The 23,988-nt window shown below is 39.9% G+C and overlaps 1 long non-coding RNA gene across 1 annotated transcript; it reads left to right on the plus strand.

Annotated features, from left to right (window-relative positions):
* Positions 1-21,763: 21,763 nt before the first annotated feature.
* LOC148149104 (uncharacterized) lies at positions 21,764-23,554 on the plus strand. Its single transcript, XR_015758117.1, has 2 exons — positions 21,764-21,995; positions 23,425-23,554. It is a non-coding gene; the product is annotated as an uncharacterized LOC148149104 (long non-coding RNA).
* The last annotated feature ends 434 nt before the right edge of the window (positions 23,555-23,988 follow it).

Consider the following 23,988-nt stretch of genomic DNA (forward strand, 5'->3'; position numbering starts at 1 on the left):
AACTTTGGCATCTTGTGAATCTCCAATTTTCCTGAATCCCAAATTGATGGCTCTGCCTAAGGGTCAGTCCTTCAGCATCACTTCCTTAAATCCCTCTGCCTCTCTACTTTTCTCCTCATTTAAGGGCTCATTAAAACATAGGTCTTGAGGCAGCTCTTGATCATCTGTTCTCTCTCTGCATCTTTTCCTGATTTGGAGATGCCAGTGTTGGACTGGGGTGTACACCTGTTGGATTACAACCTGGTGTTGTGTGATTTTAACTTGGCATCTTTTCCTGTAGCTCAATGTTCAAAGTATATGAATAACAGTATTAAAAACTTGATTAGGAAGTCTTAGTAAGATAACCTTACGATGTCTATCAGTCAGGAGTCTGCCACCAGTAGTACTTGTGCTATCTGGAGCCATATTGTCTGCTTCAGCACTCTCCAGCTCCAACCTTCAACTAACTTCTTTCAGAAAACACACAGAAAAATAACAGAGAACCTTTCTAAGCTTCATCCATCCTTCTAACAATTTAGCCCACTCTGAGCTGTCCTTAACCTGACTCTAGTTTAAGTGTCTTTTACTTACAATTTATTTTTTGATGTGTGAAGAAGTAAAATTGGTTTCACAGCCTTTCAGAATTCACTAAATGCTTTTAACTATTACAGCTTTAAGTCCCAACACAAACAATCCCTGTGGATTGTCATGATTGGCAGCAGTATTGACACCCCATTGCCAGCTCAGCAAGCTCACTGGTTACTCTTAACTCCAGCCCTTCTATCCTGATTCTATAAAATACACATGGGTAAACAAACAAACCTCCTGAACTGCCATTTGTTTTAGATGAAATAAAAAGAGAAATTGTTGGAAACTCAGCAGGATTGGCAGCATTTGAGGGTAGAGAGACAGAGTTAATGTTTTGAGTCTGATATGATTCTTCAGAATTGAAAGGTGCTGGAAAATTGTGGTTTTAATGCTGTTAGCTGAGGGAGAAGGACAAGTAAATGAAAGGAATAGTGAAGGTGTCCAGAGAAAAAAAAAGGGTGTGCTAATGGTAGTAAAAGACTGTCCATTAGAGTTTTGAAGAATGAGTGGGGGGGGGGGGGGGGGGGGAGGTGGGGTGGGTGGAATCTCACAGAAAGTGATAAATTTGCAACAGTTTAGATGAAGGAAGTTTGTTCTTGAGGTTGGGGTTATTAGAACCAGGGGCCATATTTTTGTGGATAAGGGATAAACCTTTTTAGGACTAATATGGAGAAATTTCTTCGCCCAGTGAACCTGTGGAATTCACTATCTCGGAATGTGATTGAGGCTAATACATGGTTTGTTTTCAAGATGGAAGTAGAAACAGCTCTTATGGCTAAAGGGATCAAGGAATAGAAGGGGGAGCGCAGGAATAAGGAATTGAACTTAATGATCAGCCATGATCATATTGAATGGCAGAGCAGACTAGAGAGATCGAATGGCCTACTCCTGCTCCTATCTTCTCAGTTTCCATGTTCCTAAGAGCAATTGAGACGTAAAATAAATCTGCTGAGAGAAAAGAAAACAATACAGGTGTGTTGTAATCAAATTGGAGGGCAGAGGTTATACTCTGAACTCAATGTTGAGTCCTAAATGCTGTAAAGGAAAATGAGTTGTTGTTCCTCCAACTTGCATTGTTTGAGATGAGAATCAAATTACGTTGGTTCATTTAAATGGCAAGCAACTGAAAAGTCAAAGTCATATTTATGACAGAGTAGGTGTAACAATCCCTGCATAATGCTATCAGCGGATGGGCTAGGAAAATGTGTTTGTTGGTGGTATTCTGCAAGAGGTGCTGTGTTCCTCTGGCATTTTATGGAAATTATTTCAGATTTTCAGCATCCACAGTGTTTTGCTTATATCTGTTTTAGGCATTCCATTATCACTAAAGCCTACCTTAGCACCAACATCACTAACTTCTTAAAGCAACAAGACCTTTTAAGTGCCTCAGAGCCCAATGATCTTCAACTGCATTTATCTCATTTTATACAGTTAATTTTTTAATTTCTAAAACTCCTATATTAAAACAAATGAACCATGACTATATAATCACAGCAATAAATGTGCTACATAAGTGCATATTATGGTTGGTTAATTTTGTAAAGGAAATAGACTATTCATGCAGTTTAATGTTTTAAAAAATTAGGTATTTTCTGAATTCTTTCAATTTTATGTACAATATTATGTTTATTTACAATAATTCTTGTCCCTTACCTTTCAAAGACATACCCTTGTTCTCAAGTTTCCTGCCTGGTCAATTCCTTTTACACTTTAACACCAGTTTTAATAATTTCTGTTTTCATTCCATTTATAGGGCAATGTAAGGTTGCAGTTATTTCTGGGCAAGTACTCAGTATAGCCTGCCTAGTGAAACATGCATTTTCTTTACATCATGTTGGATAAGAAGTTGGATTTAGTTGTACCAATCACCGTTCCCTTCATATGTTTACATTCACACTTACTATTACAATGTTGTCCTTTCTAGTTCTCGTCACACTACATTTATCTAGAGTTGTAGGGAAGCAGATGTGCATTCTTGTACCTTCTTATATAATAGTTTATTAGGATTTATGTGTGTTTATACCCATAAAATTAATTCCTACAATTCCAGTTTCTATGTTGCAACATCCCAGTGATAAGACGTTATGAATCACAGAGAATTTCAAGCTTAGGAAAGCAAAGAAAACCTTTTTAAGCTGGCCTCTTGAAAGCTAAAACATAATGCACGGACTAGTCTCTCTAGAATTGCACTTCTTAAATTTTTCGTTAAAGAAGTTACGTAAAGTGCACCAGAGCACATCAAGAGATGAAGCGTTTAAGAACAGTGCAGGAGCTAGTAAGTAGTAACAATAGAACACAGTGCATCTGTAGAATGGGATTAAAATGAACAGTGGGGAAGAACAAAAAGTAATTGAAGGAGTTCAGGCGCAGGAGAATGTGCAGTGGTTTTATTTCACTTCTCCAAGCTAGAACATTTATTGAAACTATGAGTTTTTGGGAAATATATCCACGCCTTTATTTAGTTTATAGTTTAGCTGGGTATTCTTCTTAATGAGTCTCAATAATTATTTTAAAATCTTTTACATGTATTCAGCCAACCATTACACCAATAATTAAAATTGGTGGGCTATGTGTGGGCGTTATTGTTTGTGGACATTCACAGCCAGCAAGACTGCCTGGAGTGCCACATTTTTGAGAAAGCTTTCTGACCTCTTCCACGGCAGAGATGGAATGTTTGTTAGAGATACTCTGAAACATATGGACGGGACTGGAATTTCTAGATTGTGTGATGCAGATCATAAGAGCAAAGTAGATTCAGAAAAAGGGTGAAGAAGTGTTAGGGAGCTTGGTCACTGGGAAATAGAGGAAGGTGTGGAGGACACAGACTCTATCCAACACGTGCAATGCATTTGCCTCCTGGACAAGAGAGGACAAGGAGAAAGATTGCAGTGAAAACATTAATAATGCAGACCAAGACAATATGGCTCAGAAGCCTGGTGGAAAGAACAGAATAGAATGTAATTGTGGTAATGCTTTATATAATTACAGGAAACAGGCCGACTTCTCTGTAGCTGTAAATTAAAATTCAATGGGGGTGTTGCCGACCAAGTACCATGCAATTGCATAGCATGTGACTGCTGGTTTGGAACATTTGCAATGAGAGAGGACAATCCAACTGTCCATGTCAGAACAAAGACCATAAGATAGAATGGACAGAAGGTCCAGCTCAGGGAATGTCATAAGTTAGGAGAGAAATTGAAAGGCAGGATCTCATGGGCACCAATCCCTGGATGAATACCTGAAAAGGAAAAGATGAACAGGGCTACATAAAAAGTTGTAGGAGTTATACAAGGTCAATCGTTTCTTCAGAGAGCCAGCATAGTCACGACCTGCAAAATGGTTTTTGTCTATAGAGTCATAGAGGTTTACAGCATGGAAACAGGCCCTTCAGCCCAACTTGCTCATGCTGCCCAATTTTCGCAATTTAATCTAGTCCCATTTGCCTGCATTTGGTGCATATCCCTCCATACCTATCTCTTCCATGTACCTGTCTAAATATTTCTTAAATTATTAAATTATACTTATTTTCACCATTATTCTGGCAGCCTATTCCAGACACTCACCACCCTCTGTGTGAAAAAAATTGTCTCTCTGGACTCTTTTATATCTCTGCCCTCTAGTTTTAGATTACCCTACCATAGGGGAAAGTTGTTGGCTATTTACTTTACCTATGTCTCTCAAGATTTTATAAACCTCTATAAGGTCACCCTTCAGTCCCCTACATTCCAGGGGGAAAAAAGTCTCAGCCTATCAACCTCTCCTTCTAACTCAAACTTTCCAATCTAGGTAGCATCCTATTAAATATTTTCTGTACTCTCTGTACTTTAGTAATATCCTATTTATAGCAGGGTGACTATGTTGTCCCATTTCCCCCCTCAGTCAAAGCAAAACACTCAGCGACACAGTATAAGTTTTGCCTCCTGCATCTTTTTTCTGGGCCCTGGAGGGAGAGAGAATGATCAACCATGTGCACAGAGACATGGGTTCTCGGTCTTCTCTGGAATAGGAGTTTCTTAATAAATTATATAGTCATTTTACAGGGAGGCGCATCCAGATAAGGCAACACTTGGAATATTGTGTCGAGTTCTGGTCGCCCTACTACAGGAAAGATACACAGGCTTTGGAGAGGGTGTAAAGAAGGTTTACTAGAATGCTGCCTGGACTGGAGGGCTTACCTTATGATGAAAGGTTGAATAAGCTCGGACTTTTCTGTCTGGAGAGAAGGAGGAAGAGAGGAGACCTGATCGAGGTGTATAAAATAATGAGAGGAATAGATAGAGTCAATAGCCAGAGACTTTACCCCAGGGCAGGACTGATTGGTACGAGAAGTCATAGTTTGAAGATATTAGGAGGAAGGTATAAAGGAGACGTCAGAGGTAGATTCTTTACGCAGAGAGTTGTGAATGCATGAAATGTGTTGCCAGTGGTGGTGGTGGAAGCAGAGTCATTAGGGGCATTTAAGCAACTTCTGGACAGACACATGGAGAGCAGTGAGTTGAGGGCAGTGTAGGTTAAGTTATTATATTTTACATTAGGATTAAACCTCAGCACAACATCGTGTGCCAAAGGGCCTGTTCTGTGCTGTACTTTTCTATTTCTAACATACATATTAATTGGGTGACAATTACAATCAGTGTCAATAGCAAAGATTAAGCCATCTGCTGTTACACAATGAATGTTCTTAATTTTAACTGGCTTCACATAATGAATACTGTTCATCTTGTTAAACTGACCTTATATACTGAATGCTTCTAATATTGTTAAACCGCTCCACTACATAATGACTGCTTTCCACCATGCTAACCCATTACCCTTGCCTCCAGCATCCCATTGTTAACTGCAAAGTCTTATCTGATCTGAGTCATGCTCAGCTGAACCTCTTGTTTCATAAAACTCAGAACTTAACTCTTTCCCTGCCTGCTTATATCCTTTACACATTCTCAACCAGAACTGCACACAGCATGTTGAGTGAAAATGATTTTTCTCACTTCAACCTTACTTCTTTTGCAGGTCGCTATGCTACAACTATCCTTTGATTTTGTGTTGCCCTAACCAAATGCAAATTGGCATAGTGCAGACAGGTCAGGAGAATTCTTGTGTGGTTAAAGAGGTTTTGTGGGAAAGAGGGATTTCTTTCCATGGGATATTGGCACTAGTTCTGTGATGGGAAGGAACAAAATCAATGACAGGAAATCCATCCATTATCCATCCTTGTAGGATGTCTAACCAATGAGTGACTAAGATTTGGTGACATGATGAGACTTACACATAAACAAACTAGGAAAAGACAACATAAGAGAAAGAATAAAGAAAGTGAAAGCTTAAATAAAAGCAAATTACTGCAGGTGCTGGTAATCTGAAATAAAAAGAGAAAATTACAGAGAAACTTGGCAGATCTGGCGGCATTTGTGGTGAGAGAAAAAGAGTTAATGTTTCGAGTCCGGTATGTATGAAGAAGAGTCATGGTACATTAACTCTGTTCCTCTCTCCACACATGCTTCCACTCCTGCTGAGTTTCTCCAGCATTTTCTCTTTATATTTAAATGAGGACTTAAAGATAGATAGAAGTATTAAGTGGCTGTTAAAAAGTAATTTATGTTTTAAAAGTAAAAGTAATACAATAAAGCTACTGCAACCAAGTTAAGCTTCTTCCTCTGCAATGCGCAGTGCCCAAAGTTAAATAGGGAAAGTGGCGACAAGTTGCTACAAGGAACCAGATATTGTAGGGATTACTGAGACATAGAAGAGTCAGACTGGGAATTAAATACTGCAGTGTATAAAGTGTTTACAGTAGATGGAAAGGATAGCAATGGAAGTGGACGAGTATTTGTTTGAGATAACATGTTGCAGTAGAGAAAAGGTACACATTTATCAATAAGACAGAGTTCTAATCCATGTGGATGGAGACAAGAGATAATAAAAAAATCAATCAAATAATGGGGGTAATCCACAGTCCACTTAATAGTGGAATGGAGAAAGAAATAAGCAAATAAATGAGGGAAATGAGCGAGAAGCACAGAAATAAAATCATGGGAGATTAATTCCATTGGCCTGGAGTGGTAGGTAAAAGGTTGAGGAGAGAATTTCCTACAACATTCCTTTCTGATCCACTACATAGGAAAACCAACAAAGGAGGAGTTTCTACTGTATCAAGTAATGTTCAATGAACCAGACCAGAAAAGCAAAGCAGAAAAACATTAGCCAATGGCTATAATGTTATACACTTTCATCATGATTGTCAGGGAGAAAAGCATGAAAAAACTCAGGGCATTAGATGGAAGGACAGTTGATTTTGAGGGGCTGAGAATAGAATATGGGAAATTAAATGAAAAACAATATTGGTTAACAGTGATGAAGAATGCCATTGGGAAACACTGAAAATGCTGTTCAACTGGAGCCAGGGAAAATATATTCTACTAAAAAGACAGGAATAAACCAGACACAAATGAGTCACAGAGGATAAATTAAAAAATAAGGGGGAAAATGAGGATAAGAAAAGAGACATTCGCTAAGTATGTGAACAGTAGGGAACAGTATGACAATGGAGAATATGAAGAGATTAAAAATAAATTAAAAAATTAAAATGGCAAAAAGAAATCATGAACTTATATTATTGGGAAGACAAAGCAAAATAGTTAAACATTATACTAACACGCAAAAGGTTAAGAAAAGTTGAAGAACAGAAAGGGTAATATTACAGTAAGGGAGGAAGTATTAAGTAATGACTTTGCCACAGTGCTTAGCAGGGAAACAGATAATGTGATAGCAAATGAGGCAACTGTTAAAAGTGAAATGAGATGGTCTGTTAAAAATAAAAATCAAATTTAGAAGGGACTAAAAAGATGTTGGAGAAGCTTAACAAGTTTGTCAGCATCTGTGTAGAGAGCAACAGAGTTAACGTCCAATATGACTCTGCTTCAGAACGCATTCAAGTCTGTTTCTCTCTTCACAGATGCTGCAAGACCTGTTGAGCTTCTCTAACATTTTCTGTGTTTACTTTTGCAGTATTTTAGGAAAAGAGATACAACTGTTTATGTTATTTTAATTTAATTGTTAAGGTGAATGATTTTCAGGTGGAGAACATTGAGGAAGGGTCACTGGACCCGCAATGCTAATTTCTCTCCACAGATGCTGCCAGGCCCGCTGAGTTTTTCCAGCAATTTCTGCTTTTATTGTGTTTGTTGGTGGAGGATGTTGATTGATTAGGCATTTTGAGCATTCAGGAAGAACAAAAAACAAAGGAAATTTACAGAACAGGAACAGGCCCTTTGGCCCTCCAAGCCTGAGCCAATCCAAATGTACTGTCTAAACCTGTCGGTCAATTCCTAAGCATCTGTATCCCTCTGCTCCCCACCTACTCATGTATTTATCCAGATGCATCTTAAATGAATCTACCGTGCCTGCTTCTACCACCTCCACTGGCAATGTGTTCCAAATGCCCACCACCCTCTGTGTGAAGTACTTGCCGCGTGTATCCCCCTTAAACTTTCCACCTCTCACCTTGAAAGCGTGACCTCTCGTTACTGAACCCTTCACCCTGGGAAAAAAACTTGTCTCTATCCACCCTGTCTATACCCTTCATGATTTTATAAACCTCAATCAGATTCCCCCCTCGATCTCCTTTTTTTGAATGAAAACAAACCTAGCCTACTCAACCGTTCTTCATAGCTAGCACATTCCATACCAGGCAACATCCTCGTAAACCTTCTCTGCACCCTCTCCAAAGCATCCACATCCTTTTGGTAATGTAGCGACCAGAACTGTACACAGTATTCTAAGTGCGGCCGAAGCAATGCCTTGTACAATGTTAACATGACTTGCCAGCTCTTATACTCAATACCCTGTCCAATAAAGGCAAGCATACTATATGCCTTCTTGACCACTCTATCTGCCTGTTCAGCAACCTTCAGGGTACAATGGACCTGCACTCCCAGATCTCTCTGCCCATCAACTTTTCCCAAGGCTCTTCCGTTCATTGTATAATTCACTCCAGAATTAGTCTTGCCTAAATGCATCGCCTCACATTTGTCTGGATTGAAATCCATCTGCCACTTTTCCGCCCAACTTTCCAGTCTATCTATATCCTCCTGTATTCTCTGACAGTCCCTTATGCTTTTTGCTACTCCACCAACCTTCGTGTCATCTGCAAACTTGCTGATCATACCAACAGTGCCCTCTTCCAGATGATTTATGTATATTACAAACAACAGTGGCTCCAACACTGACCCCTGTGGAACACCACTGGTCACCTTTCTCCATTATGAGAAACTCCCTTCAACTACTACTCTCTGTCTCCTGCTGCTCAACCAGTTCTTTATCCATCTAACTAGAACAACCCTGCACACCATGTGACTTCACTTTCTCCATTAGTCTACCATGGGGAACCTTATCAAAAGCCTTACTAAAGTCCATGTATATGACATCAACAGCCCTTCCTTCATCTATCAACTTGGTCACTTCCTCGAAGAACCCTATTAAGTTGGTAAGGCATGATCTCCCCCACACAAAACCATGTTGCCTATCACTGATAAGCCCATTCTTTTCTAAATATAAATAGATCCTATCCCTCAGTATCTTCTCCAGCAACTTTCCCACCACCGACGTCAGGCTCACTGATCTGTGGTTACCCAGAATATCCCTACTACCCTTCTTGTACAGGGGGACAACATAAGCTACCCTCCAGTCCTCCAGCATCTCACCTGTGTTTAAGGATGCCACAAAGATATCTGTCAGGGCCCCAGCTATTTCCTCTCTCACCTCCCTCAGCAACCTGGGATAGATCCCATCCGGTCCTAGGGATTTGTCCACCTTAGTAAACTCTAGCCTACCCAACACATCTTCCCTACTTATGTAAATGTGATATAGAGTAATCAAACTACTATCTCTAATCTCAACATTCATCATCTTCCTCTTTTCAGTGAACACTGATGCAAAGTAATCATTCAGAATCTCACCCATTCTCTCAGGTTTGACACACAACCTTCCTTCGTTATCCTTTAGTGGACCAATTCTTTCTCTAGTTAGCTGCTTGCTTCTTATATAAGAATAAAATGCTTTGGGATTCTCCTTAATTCTGCTCGCTAAAGTTATTTCATGACCCCTTTTAGCCTGCTTGATTCCTCATTTAAAACTGGTCCTACTCTTCCAATATTCTTCCAGGGCCCATTCTGTTCTTCGCTGCCTGGACTTTATGTTCGCTTCCATTTTCCTCTTGGCTAGTTGTACAATTTCTCCTGTCATCCACGGTTCACGAATCTTGCCTTTCCTATCCTTTGCCTTCAACGAGACATGCCTATCCTGCACTATCTTTAACCTATCTTTGAAAGACTCCCATATCTCAAATGTGGACTTCCCTTCAATTAGCTGTGTCCAATCCACATTTCCCAGCTCCTGCCTAATTTTGATATAATTGACCTTGGCCCAGTTTAGTACTCTTCCCTTAGGATCACTTTCTTCTTTATCTACGAGTATTCTAAAACTTACAGAATTGTGGTCACTGTTCCCAAAGAAATCCCCCAACACAACTTCTACCACCTGTCCTGGCTCATTACCCAGTACCAGGTCCAATATGGCCCCTTCCCTTGTCGGACTATTGACATACTGCTGTAGAAAATTCTCCTGGACGCTTCTTACAAATTCTACCCCATCCAGACCTCTGACGTTAAGTGTATCCCAGTCAAAGTTGAAAAAATTAAAATCTCCCATCACCACTACCCTGTTGCCTCTACATCTTTCCATAATCTGTTTACCTATTTGTTCTTTTACCTCACGCTCACTGTTGGGAGGCCTGAAATACAGCCCCAACAGTGTAACTGCACCCTTCTTATTTCACAGATCCACCCATAATGCCTCACTACCCAAGCCCTCCATAGTGTGCTCCTTTAGCACAGCCATGATATCGTCCTTGACCAGCAATGCAATTCCACCTCCCCTTTTACTTCTCTCCCTGTCCTGTCTGAAGCATCTATGTCCTGGAACATTTAATTGCCAATCATCATGCCCTTCCTTCAACCAAGTCTCTGTGATTGCAATAACATCATAGTCCCAGGCAACCATCCAAGCCCTAAGTTCATCTGCCTTACACACTATACTCCTTGCATTAAAGTAGATGCATTTCATGCCAACAGTTTCTTTGCGCTCATCTGTTCTCTGCCTACTCTTCCCTTTATTAGTGCTATCTTCATGATTCTTACAGTCTCCAGTCTCCACCTCGTTGCCTACTTGTTTTCTCTTCTGGTTCCCAGTCCCCTGCCACATTAGTTTAAAACCTCCCCAACAGCAGTAGCAAAAACTCCCCCAAGGACATTGGTTCCGGTCTGGTTCAGATATAGACCGTCCCTTTTGTAATAGTCCCACCTTCCCCAGAACCGATCCCAATGTCCAACAAATCTGTCCCCTTCCTCCTACACCATTTCTCAAGCCACGTGTTCATCCTGCCTATTTTTTCATTTCTATGCTGGCTAGCACGTGGCACTGGTAGTAACCCTGAGATCACTACCTTTGAGGTCCTCCCCTTTAACTTCTCTCCTAGCTTCCCGAATTCTGCTTTCAGTTCCTCATCTCGTTTCCTACTTATATCGTTGGTGCCTATATGGATCAAGACAACTGGCTGTTCACCATCCCCTTTTAGGATGCTCTGCAGCCGATCAGTGACATCCCTGACTCGAGCACCTGGGAGGTAACATACCATCCAGGAGTCCCATTTTCAGCCACAGAACCCCCTATCTACTCCCCTCACAGTAGAATCCTCTACAACTATGGCCCTACTGTCTTTTTCCCGAACTTCTGAACAGCAGTGCCCGGCATGGTGCCATGATCCTGGCAACTGCTGCCCTCCCCTGGTAAGCCATCTCTCCCAACAGTATCCAAAACGATATACCTGTTTTGGAGGGAGATGAGCACAGGGGGCATCTGCACTGCCTTCCTACTCTTTTTCTATCTTTTGGTCACACATTCACACTGTTCCTCTCAGCAATCCTAACCTGCGGTGTGACCAGTTCACTAAACATGCTATCCATGACCTCCTCAGCATTGTGGATGCTCCACAATGAGTCCAACCGTAGCCCCAAGGCCGTCATGCGGTCAAACAACAGTTGCAGCTGGACACACTTCTTGCAAGTGTAAGAGTCAGGAATGTCAGACACGTTCCTAAGCTCCCGCATCAAGCAAGAGTCACATGCCACGGGCCTGAGGTCCCCTGCCATTGTAGGCTTAGCTTTATATGAACTAAATAAACCCAAACAATGTACTTAGATATATGAAAAAGAAAGATAAAGAAAGAACAAAAGCCTTACCTTACAGAGCCTTTTTCTTCCGGTTAGTGGAGGGGGGGGGGCGTGAGGGAGATACTACGCGTGTAGTATCTCGGGTTTAGCCACTGCCCAAATATAAATTTAGCCCTTACCTTCCTGGCAGCCCTCGGTTCACTCCACCTTCTCTCCTCGCCGCTCTGACAAAATGAAGGCCCGACTCCTGGGTAAGTCCCTTTTTAAATGGGAAAACTTACCCTTCCCGGCAGCCCTCGCTTCACTCCACCTTCTCTCCTCGCTTCTCTGACAAAAAGAAGTTAAAGATTCCTTGGGGAAACGCTGACAAAGCTGCCTCCTGCATCCTCCACCACCTCAAGTGCTGATTCCTCGGTTGGTACATTACCTCGCACATCACTGCCACACCTCCACAGCAGGTTGAGAGAAGACATGCTTTAGGTCACTGCACTTGCAGGACTGCCAGAGACTAGGAACCTGCTCAGCCTCAGGCAGGAGAGGACCCCATGATGTCAGCAATTAACAAATTCATCAGAATGCACAGGCAGACACAAGAGCAGTGAGCAGGTTTGTCGAAAATACAGGGCAAACTGACTCAAAGCTGACAGGGCTACACCAATATTATTTACCTCATGCAGTCTCTGGTTGTCACCCTGGACAGTTGGTAGCTGCCTGGCTTCCTGGTCCAGCCCACTGGGTCGGCTGGAAAAATACATGGACTTATACTCAAGCCATTGGTGTTCATTGGTTCCTTTCTCTCACAAGGAGATATGACAGTGTCAGTAGGCATCCAGCTAGAGGAGGAACCCCAGAAGTCTCCTCTCAGGACACACCAGAGGTTGCTGGACCTTCACACCCATCCTGCCTGTCATCCTCAACCCTATTGGAATTCAAGCGAAGGAGGGTGTACTGCATCTGGGCAGGACATGAGCAGCATTTCTGGGTTTTCTAGCCACTGGTGCCCCTGAGGTTGCCTGAACTATACATCAAAGCCAATGGCTTCACTGCTCCCTCCACTCCAGTTGCAGAGCCCCAGGCCTGTACTGAGACAAGGTGGGAAGAAGAGGAAGATGAAGACCTTCTGAGGGCGTCACTTCTTTGTAAATACATTATCACATTTACAAATATATGTTCACTTTTCATCATCAGCAGGGTGTGAGTGAGCTTCTATCTAGCAGCAACTACAAGACTGAAAGTTGAATTATCATTAGCGCTGTACAAGGTTTTCTGGTCCACGTGAACGAAGCAGCTCCTGCATCATGTTAAGTCTATAGGAACTTGGAAGATATGTTACTTTGGTGACTGAGGTGAATCCTTCCAGGCTTTAATACATTACTTGGGGCCTGGATTTGTATTCCACACATGAGGGAGATACCTGAGATTCACACGGTAGTGCTTTCAGGTGTCTTTTACCTCTACTGTAGGTATGCCTGTAATGCTATTTTATATTAGATTAGATTCCCTGTAGTGTGGAAACAGGCCCTTCGGTCCAATAAATCCACACTGACCTTCCAAAGAGTAACCCCACCCGGACCCATTTCCCTCTGACTAATGCACCTAACACTATGGGCAATTGACTCCACATACTCTCTTGCCCCCTCTTCTATAGGGCATAAGATACAAAATTTTGAAACTATGTGCTAACAGATTCAAGGACAACTTCTTCCCTGCTGCTATCAGACTTTTGAATGGATCTCTTGTATGTTAAAGTTGATCTTTCTCTCCACCTTCTCTGTAGTTGTGACACTATTCTGCATTACACCAATGTACTTATGATTTGCCTGGATGGCACATAAAATAATACTTTTCACTATACCTCAGTACATGTGACAATAATAAAATCAAATTTTATTATCAAAACATTCCTTATTAAAACACTTTTTCAATTGTTAACTTAAAAGCAGTTTTTAAAATTGAGCATTTCCCAGATTCCCACAATAATTACTCTTTAACTAGCTCTTTCTGTCTGAGAAAGGATATTACTCACAGCGATCCGTGTGTTTGAACTGGGCGATTGGAATCTCTTTCCTCTCCAATGTAGAGTTGCCTGTCTTGCAGGTCAGGGCGGGTCCTCTCCTGGAAGTTCTTACGTTGCCACATGGTCTTCCTTCATAAATATTGCTGTGAATCTTCATTGAGCGATGGCTTCCAGCTGTATGTTTTTATGCCTCTCACCCTGGATCTTTCAAATGTTCGGCAGCCTTTGGTCAATGGTGTTATGAGCGGGTTTCAAAGCATCCAATAGGGTCACACCGATATCCTTTACTGTTGCCATGCTGGGGAGGTGTAAAGTGCATGATCTCAGGTACAGGGTGGAAGTCAAGGTGCCAGAATGTCTGATTGATACTTCTCCAATATACAATCCTTGGGCTGATGTAACTGGATCCCCCGAACGTCTATGATCTATTTGATCTTGGTTTCCACTGTTTTCTAGCTGATAACAAATGGCTGCCATTTCATTTAGTTTGACCAGTTTTCTGTCAGGCTCAATTTTCCTGCTGTAGGTCCAGTTAGAATTTTGGGCCTGTGATCACTTAACCACAGCCTAGAGAGTAATGAGAATGTAGAACATGCTACCACAAAGAGTCATTGAGGTGAATCGTATGCATACGTTTAAAGGAACGCCAGACAAGAATACGAAGGAGCAGAAAATAGTGGGTCACATAGATAGATGAGGATGTAATTCAAGTGCAGCGTTAATGTGGAGATATTGTCTGTCTTCTGTATCGTAGATCCTCTGTAATCCGAATGTAATTCATTTGTGATCCTGCTATCTTCAATTTATGTAGTTAATCTGCTGGATAGAAATCAATACGATATTCCAGGGAGAGAATTTGAAGATTCTCCAGGTCTCTGGTCTTTTTCTAACAAATGATCCAATTTATGATTCAATTGCTGCACGTCCAAAAGTAATCTTCTCGACAGCTCTTTGTGGAGCTAATTCTTTTAAGTTGCTCACCCCAAGAGCACCTCCTCACTTTTCTACTTTATTTTAAATAATTATCAAAAATGGCCTTTAGATTACCTCTGACAGGCTAAATGGCCATACCTATTAAACAAAAAAATGACAAGCCTCACCAGCATAATTCACACAAAGCCTCATCAGCATACGGTATAATAATTATGCAGGATATTTTGAAGTTTAGGAGGATATGAGGCATTAAATGGCTCCCACTTCTGAATAAGCATTGAGATGGCCGGATCTGTTTAACGTTGCATATCACCCTGAACTCAGTGGAAGTATTATTTAAATATTTTAATATTCTGAAATAAGATATTTTTAAGCTGTTTGAATTCTCTTGTTGAGCGTCATTAGGCAGCATGTTAGTGGCACTGGCCTAGAGTTCAACGTTGTTTAATACCTTGAATTCTAATCTTATTCATGTCATTATCATTTATAATGTTTTTTTACAATATCAAATATATAGAAATGGGGGAAATTAACTAATGCGTAACCAAAGAATCATGCAATGTTATGGTCTACTCCTTTTAATTCAAAGTTGGTTCATTTGGATTGAACTTGTGTGTACCTAATTTATGAAAAATGTTTAATTTAAACTATTGGCTAATAAATAAAATTTTAAAAACCCCGTTAAATTAGTGGATGTTGTCTGCTATTTTTCTCAGTAAACAATAAATAAACTTCTTTCAATACATAGTAATCATAATTGCTTTATTTGTTCATGATACCTTATTTATCATTGATACCTTTTCTGTAATTGATAATTGCCACATAACGGATCAGTAATGAAATACGTTAAAACTAAAGCACATTCACGTGAGAGTAATTTTACATCTGTCAGAAGACTGTTTAGGAGACATGAATGATTAATCCTTATTTCTTGAAGGAATCAGTTAGTGTTAAAACCAGTGTTTTATAAATTACACAGATAATTCAACCTTATAGTAGCCTTTTTATAAGCTTAAATAATTTTTCAAATAGTTGAGATACTGAGTGTTTTACAGTTTGGAGTTTGACTGTCATTTAAATATTCTGATGGCACTGCATCCACAAGTATCCACTCTCCATCACCAATGCGCACTAGCAGCAATGTGTACTATCTACAAGATGCACTGCAGAAATTCACCAAAGATCCACGGACAGCACCTTCCAAACCATACTTCACAAACTTTTCAAGGACACGGGCAGCAGATACGTGGGATCACATCCACCTGCAAATTCTCCTCCAAGCCACTCACCACCCTGACTTGGAAATATATTACATTTCCTTCTCTGTTTCTGGGTCAAAATTCTTGAATTCCCTCCCTGATGACATTGTGGGTCCACCTGCAGCGCATGGACTGCAGTGGTTCAAGAAGCCAGCTCACCACAATAAATACTGGTGAGCCAGCGATGCCCATGTCCCAAGATTGAATTTTTAACAATTGGTACTGTTGAACTTTTTGTCAAGTGAATTCTTTCAACTTCACAAATGCAGTACTTGTTTTTAAATGCTCATTTAGATAAACTCTTTTATAAGGGCATTATTTTGCTACTGGGAATAATATTTGGTCATTTATTTGTGAATGAATGGTTTTAGAATGCTTCGAGATAATCAGTTGCTTCTTTGCTATGAAAAATCATCCAAAGCTCGGATTGTACCATTTGTATAGCTATTCCCTATTTTTTCATGGCATGGGAGCACCACTGGGAAAGCCAGCATTTGTTGCTGATCCCTGGTGAATCATCTTCTTGAACCCTTGCAGTTCTTGTGAAGGGTACACTTACAGGGCTGTTAGGGAGGGAGTTCCAGGATTTTGACCCAGTGACAGTGAAGAAATGACAATATAGTTCCAAAACAGAATGGTGTGTGACTTGGAGAACTTGCAGATAGTGCTGTTCCACCCCTCTGTTGCCCTTACCTTTCACAGTGATATGGGTCACAGGTTTGGAAGATGCTGTTGTAGGAGTCCGATCAAGTGAAGAAGCAGAATTAGACCACAGCCCTTGAGTCTGCACCACCATTCAATGAAACCATGCTAATCTGATAATCCTCAACTCCATTTTCTTTCCTTTTCCCAACAATTCTTGACAAAAATCAGTTGATTTCAGCCTTAAATACATTGAACAACACAACCTCTACAGCTCTCTGTGGTAATCAGTGAGAAAACACATAGACTAACTGCAACTAAATGTGATGGAGGATGATTGTACACTATCCAATGATCAAGATAAAGACATAAACCACCATTGACGGCAATGCTGTAACATACTTTGTGTGTAACGTCTGTTAAATGATCTCAAACAGTAAGAATATTAGAACAATGAGAGTTTGGAGGAAAGTAAGATTTTCCTCAAAACCTTCATTAAACACGGGAACAAGATTTAGTTTTAGAATCTCTGTGCAGAATGTGTAAGCTTCACTAAGTGGTGAACTGAGAAAATGGTTCAAAATGATATAAAGCGTTTGTGAAGGATGTCTACAATTACCTGTCAGAATGGAATGCCAAATTATAGCATTATGTAGACAGAACTCTACTAATAATCTTATAGATGGGATTGCATCCTTAGTTTAAGAAAGTAACTAACTATCGAACAAGAATAGATTATTTCAGCCTTCTTTTTCTAACAGACAACATACAACTTTGAATGCAATTGATTCTGTAAAATGCATTCACTTTTTCCGATATAAAAAGCCATAATTAAAAGCCTGAAAAAGTTGAAATGGACCCAACAGAGATCATTGCATAAAACCTTCACTGCATCTTATTACTCAACCCTGACTGACTCAAACCACATGGGTGATACTTTCAACTTTTATCTCTTGGTTAAAATGAGCAATACTGAATTTTTAACTAGTTTTACGCACTCCCCTTTCACCATAACTGTGTTCCTCTTCTTTTAGAAGAGACAAGTGGAGGCAGATTGCTTCCATTTGCTACATGCAGTGAATCCGTTAATGCATTCATAAGAATAGGTTTAGGTTTTGCTATGCCTAATGCGCAAAGGAATTCCTCACCCTCAATGCAAATAAGGAAACATTTCAGGATAGCTGCATAAACAGCTAATTTGATACTGACCCCTTGCAACTTTTATGGCTTCCAGTTCAACTGTTCAGGCTGCATGCTAAAGTAAATTAGACAGTGACTGACTGAAGAGAACAATTTTCTTAGTAATAGATTGAGATTGCCGAATAACTTGGTTGATTCTTCAGAGATCAGTCTGTTGTTTCAGCTTTTCTTCTGCACTGTTTTTGTCTGAATCACTAAAACTCTATTTCACCCACTTGACAAACTTTTAGTTATGGTGCTGTGATTAACTTCTTTTTGACAATGCCCAGATAATAGCCCACTTAAATTCCGCCTGTGCAATCTAGTATTATTAATCATAGCATGAAAACACTCCACTTGTGGAACGCTTCATGGGGGAAGAAAAGGCCATTGAGGCAATCCACATGCAGTACCAATTCTGGGTTCTGCTTCATTGCCCAGTCTCACATCTGAACTTATTCAGCGTGCTTGTACAATGAAAGTTCTCAGGGCATTGTTGTTGGGAGTGAGATTGATTTTGGTCACGTGAAAACTAGTCCCATCACTCATCATGACCACCACTACTTAGAGTCATAGAGTCATAGAGATGTACAGCACAGAAACAGACCCTTCGGTCCAACCCATCCATGCCAACTGGATGTCCCAACCCAATCTAGTCCCACCTGCCAGCACTTGGCCCGTATCCTTCTAAACCCTTCTTATTCATATCCCCATCCAAATGCCTTTTAAATGTTGCAATTGTACCAGCCTCCACCACTTCCTCTGGCAGCTCATTCCGTACACTTACCACCCTCTGTGTGAAAAAGTTGCCCCTTAGGTCTCTTTTATATCTTGCTCATCAGGAAATTCTTGTTACACTTATTTCATTGGTTTACATACCTAAGTTGATTTTACGTTGCTTGGGAGGATTTTTAGTGACAAATTGTAGAAAGGGTGGAAAGTAAGGGCAGTGAGTGAAATTGATTACACTGGTGTCACAATTAATGGCTTACATATATTGTGCAAGTGCACATTTGGAAGTAAGTTAAATGGTAAACTACTTTCTTCTCAGTCAGAGCAGGATGCATGGAGTTGCACTGTGTGGCAGTAACCGTCTGCTGCATATACACCGTAAGATACACCAACTGCTGCAGAAAGATCATTACAGATTGTGCACCATTTACTGAGATGGTCAGACACATTGAGGGATCTTTACGTCAGCCAGTCAGTTGATTGCCCTCTAGTTTGCTCACAATGAAATGAAAATGCTGGTCAGGTACTATACCAGACAGATTTTCCCTGAAGTCATCCGAGGTACAGAAAGAGATTGGACTGTACATCACCAGACAAGTAAAAAAGATATAAAAGATTTTTTAAAATGTTCATCTTTACTAACACTGTTGGAATAGTTAGGCTGCTCAGTGAAAACGAAGTAACTGAGGAAATAGGAAAGATAGTAAGGTTTAGTTTTAACAGGATGATGTAAACAATGGCTTTTCACTACTGTATAGGGAATGCTGAGTTTTTAATGAGCAAATTCTGACCTCTCACACCAAATTATCTGGAAACTGCGATCTACTAATGATTGTGCAAAGCCTCCATATTAAATGAAATGGAAAGTGTCCAGAAAAAAGATCTTGAATGTTTTGTTTTTCTCAAAGAATACGCATTTATTTAATTTACACAATGGGAGACTTTGTCTGCTGACTGCTATTTTTTTAATTGCCAGAGTTTTATAGATTTGATGAACAATGACTTTGTCATCCAAATTGCAATAGGGTCTTATTGCTTTTAGAACAAAAAAAAGTGGTGATACCACAATACATGCAAATCAAATGTGAAAAGTTATTGGCAATATTTAAGCGTTACTCCAAGTTGAACATTAAAGGTGTCAATTAACTGTCACTGGGTCCCCAGATCATACTGTATATTCGCAGTGCACGTAAGAAGAAGTCTCTTTAGTTTTAGAAGCTACTCCCTACGGATTCAGAGAGTTGGCATGATATACTGAGGATGTGCTGCAAGTTGTAATGGTGTATGAAATCTGTTCTATTAGATGATAAATCAAAGCTGGAATACCAGCCAATCAGATTGCTGCAATGAGCTTATTATAACACATAAATGTGCAAACATTATCAAAACAGTTTGTCCTTCCTGTCACTGAATGTATGAAGAAGCTTCTCATTCTTTTTTAATAGGGAGAAATAATCGAAAAACATGCCCAGCACATAATACAAGGCTATAACACACTTGAACACTCAAATGACGTAGCAAACTGGGAATATGAAGCTGAAATTGCTTTACACAGTCACTTGAATTCTCAGACTGTCTTACTGTTTTGATTGTATTCCCACACCCAGGACTGTATGATGGCTTTTATCAAATGTGAAAATGGAGGGATGGCTGCAGATATGTAATAGACTACAGATGAACTCATCTATCTTATAATAAAGTGTGTGAAATACCCAAGTTATACCTGGCACCATGCCATGGTGCTTATGACTTTGAGAGGAATGATACATCCCGGAGGAAACATTGTAAGTTAGTTTGCTATCATGTGTCAATTTTCTGCAGCATTCCTTCAATCTAATATAAACTAATTCTCACTTACAAACACACACACACTGATTATACCAGTCCAATGATGTCCTCAGCCCAGGTTTGCATCATACTTAACATTTCATTCTCTCCCCACACCCTTTATTTGTGCTTCACTGACATGCTGACTACCTTGCCCATATTTGATAATATTGCACCCACTCCCATTTAAATAAGAGCTTCATTATTACATAGTTTTTGCATTATTTACATCATGACTATTTCACCTTCTACTATACTTGTCTTTCCCTCCATAATGATACATGTATATAATTAACCCATACCTAAGTTCTGCAACAGATACATAATCAGAGAGAGTTTTAAGTTTAGTCTCAAAATCATAAAGATAAACTAATGTTTAGGCACTTTTAGTCATCACGTTTGTGATGACAATACAGATGTTTAAAAGTGCACTGAGATTGTTTATCCCTTTGTCAGACTGAGACCCAACATTTGGATTTAGTTCTGAACACTTTGTTAGACTTGCACATATCCCTAGACTTTTCACAGGTTTATATACTGGAAATTATTATCAACCAACCATCCGAAAAGCATTGCGTCCTCTCCTACCTGAGACCTGCATGAATACAGCATCTCTCTAAAATGCCAGGTTGAAGACTCATTAATGAGCAGTGCAGAGTCTAAACCAGGAAGTGTGAATTTGGATATTGAATTCAATATTGGGCACAGGAAGTGAAATAAAGGGTGTGTAAGAAAGGGCAGTTTAAGAGAGAGTCAAAAGAAATATTAAAAATATATAATTTTATTATTTTTGTTGGAAATGTCCAATGAAAAATCAAGCCAGAGCAAACGTGAATTCACACTTATAAAAGATCATTTTCAGTGTCAGCATTAGCAACGTATTAAATGAGTGCTGGGATTGGAAAGGTAAAGTCTTTACATTTTCTTTGGTATTTTGTCTGCATCGTTGGCACAAGAACATTACATTGTGCAATAAGTTCAAAGATGAGTCAGAAGGTGAGATGATATTGAGAAGTTTTCAGGAGTATTTTGCAACTCGGACTCCAGGTGCATTTGTTGGAAGTTTCTTTCTGATTTTCCCATAAACAACAGCATTACCAAATTGCCTCACTAATACCTTTAAAGTAAAATCTGGCCCTTTATTTCAATGCTACTCTACACAAGAATAATTCCTCAGTTAAAAGGAATGTACTTATTGAAACAGAAATGATGATATCATTGCTATTAATAATAGCAGTATAGGTCATTTCGTCAATGTGATTTGGCTGTAACGCGATTGGTGAATTGGGGAACCATTTTTTTAAAACGCGAATTCCTGTTGGCTATTACACGATTCCATCCCTGGCACTAGGTGTTGTCGTGTACTGAGGACTGGACTCACGTCGACATCACATGGTCAGTCAGCTCGCGTGCTTTGTGCTGAAGTGCTTCCTGACAGGTACGGTGCTGTACTCCGTCATTTTCAGTCCTGGCTTTTGCAAATTTCGCTGTGTTTTCCATGAATATGGAAGGATAGAGTTGCAAAGCGATGATGACCGTCAGCCCCTGGCTTAATACAGTACTGCAACTCCGCAAACTCAGAAACCCCTTCAAGTTACTTTCCAGTTTTCCGGGGTAAAGTGTTACATTTATTGTATCATTTTCATTAAAATATATGTTTTTAACATTTACTTAGACTGCGCTATCATTTGTTTCAGGCTACTACCTTTGTTTTGATGTTTACTGATATTTTTAGTGATCCGCCCCAACCCTGTTTTCCCAAATCCCCTTTATTTCATTACATGATTTTCTATAATGCAAACTCGCGGAAGAACGCAATTACTGCGTTAGAGAAGGACAGGCTGTATTGAAAATGATGGGAGGTTTCGGTAGATTTGATGGAGAAAAGAAGAATTAATCCAGCCAGTTAGTCAATAACTAGGCTTGGCGATTTAAATCATTGACCAAAAATGCAGAAAAAAGACTTGTCGACACATTTTTATACAGACTTCTGTTTTAACTCATATAGTGGTTGGATCTCTAACTTTCTATCTGCACACAAAAATAAAACAAAGAACCATGGACCCTGGAGATCTTAAACAAAAACAGAAATTGCTGGTAAAACTCAACTGTTTTGGCAGCATATGTAGAAAGAGTTAATGTTTGGAGACAATCAGAATTGTCACCAGTTTCTGTTTTCGTACATGCACAGTTGGTGAAAGTCCATTGCCATGGTAATTTTACAAGTGGGCCAGGCAGGTATTTGAATTGAATTGAATTTATTGTCACGTGTACCGAGGCACAGTGAAAAGCTTTGTCTTGTGGACAATACAGGCAGATCCCAGAGTTAAGTAGCATAGGTAAGTAAATAGTAGGTAAATAACGGCAAAAATAAAAACACAAGTACAAGATTTTGTGAATCCATTCAGTATTCTAACAACAGTCGGGTAGAAACTGTTTTGAAACCAGCTGATGCGTATGTTCAGGCTTCTGTACCTTCTCCCTGGTAGAAGAGGTTATAGAAAAGCATTGCCAGGTGGGATGGATCTTTGAGAATGCTGGCTGCCTTTCCTTAACAGCAGGCCAGAGAGGTGGATTCAATAGATGGGAGATTGGCCTTTGTGATTGTCCGGATTACAGAGTTCAACACCCCCTGTAACTGTCTCCGACCTTGAATGGTACAGTTGCCATACCAGATAGTGATACATCCAAATAGAATGCTCTCGATGGCACGCCTATAAAAGTTGGCCGCCATGCCAAATTTCCTCAGCTGCCTGAGGAAGAAGAGACATTGTTGAGCCTTTGTAATCAGTGTGTCCACATGAAGAGTCCAAGAAAGCTTGTCGTGGATGACCACTCCCAGGAACTTGAGATTGAGGAACTCATGGGGTTATGGACAAAACAAAAAATCTATTTGTAAAACCAAGTACTACAACTCTTTGAGAGAGCTGGAATGTGCAGAATGACCTCATTCTACACTTTGACAAAAGGAATTCATAGATTTATAGAAATTCAATCATATAGTTGCTCTGTTTATTAATGCTGCCAATTGTTTTTTTTTCAGTGGCCTACTAGATCTTGACATTCTCCATCTTACAGTCAGGCTGAGTTGAAGGGCTTAATCTTCTTAACCTTGCTGCTGCAATACAAAGCTGGCTGATTTCATTTAAAATGAATAAATGCATTAAACCTGACCTTTTGAAAGTGGATTTAATTTACTGGGGAATGTGAAAGGTGATGAGATGCCTTGAATTAGTTCTATTGGTATTGATTGTGTTGTGTGTCTTAAAATATTTTCCCAGATGAGGAGCATTTCAGTGTTTGAAATTCATTGGCCCAAACATATAAGCTTGAATTGTGCTTCCCAGATTTCTTCTTCCTGTTCTTCTTCAATTTTCATTGCTGTTATTAATTTCTAAGTGACTATATTGTGATGAAAAGTGGTGTAATTCTCAGTTAGGAGGGAAAACACCAAATCTCTGTGGCACTTTGGAGACATTGCACAGAACCACACTTCGTTAAATATTACCTGTGGCAAAGCTCGGGGAAATAACTAGTACTGCTTTAGCCATGTTAAAACATGACCATAGTTGATGAGAAGGACAATTCCTGTCCCTTTTTTACTTTT

This window comes from Chiloscyllium plagiosum, unplaced genomic scaffold (genome assembly GCF_037043375.1).
Source record: "Chiloscyllium plagiosum isolate Xiang-an unplaced genomic scaffold, Cpla_swu_hap1 HiC_scaffold_9, whole genome shotgun sequence".
NCBI classification, from domain to species: Eukaryota; Metazoa; Chordata; class Chondrichthyes; order Orectolobiformes; family Hemiscylliidae; genus Chiloscyllium; species Chiloscyllium plagiosum.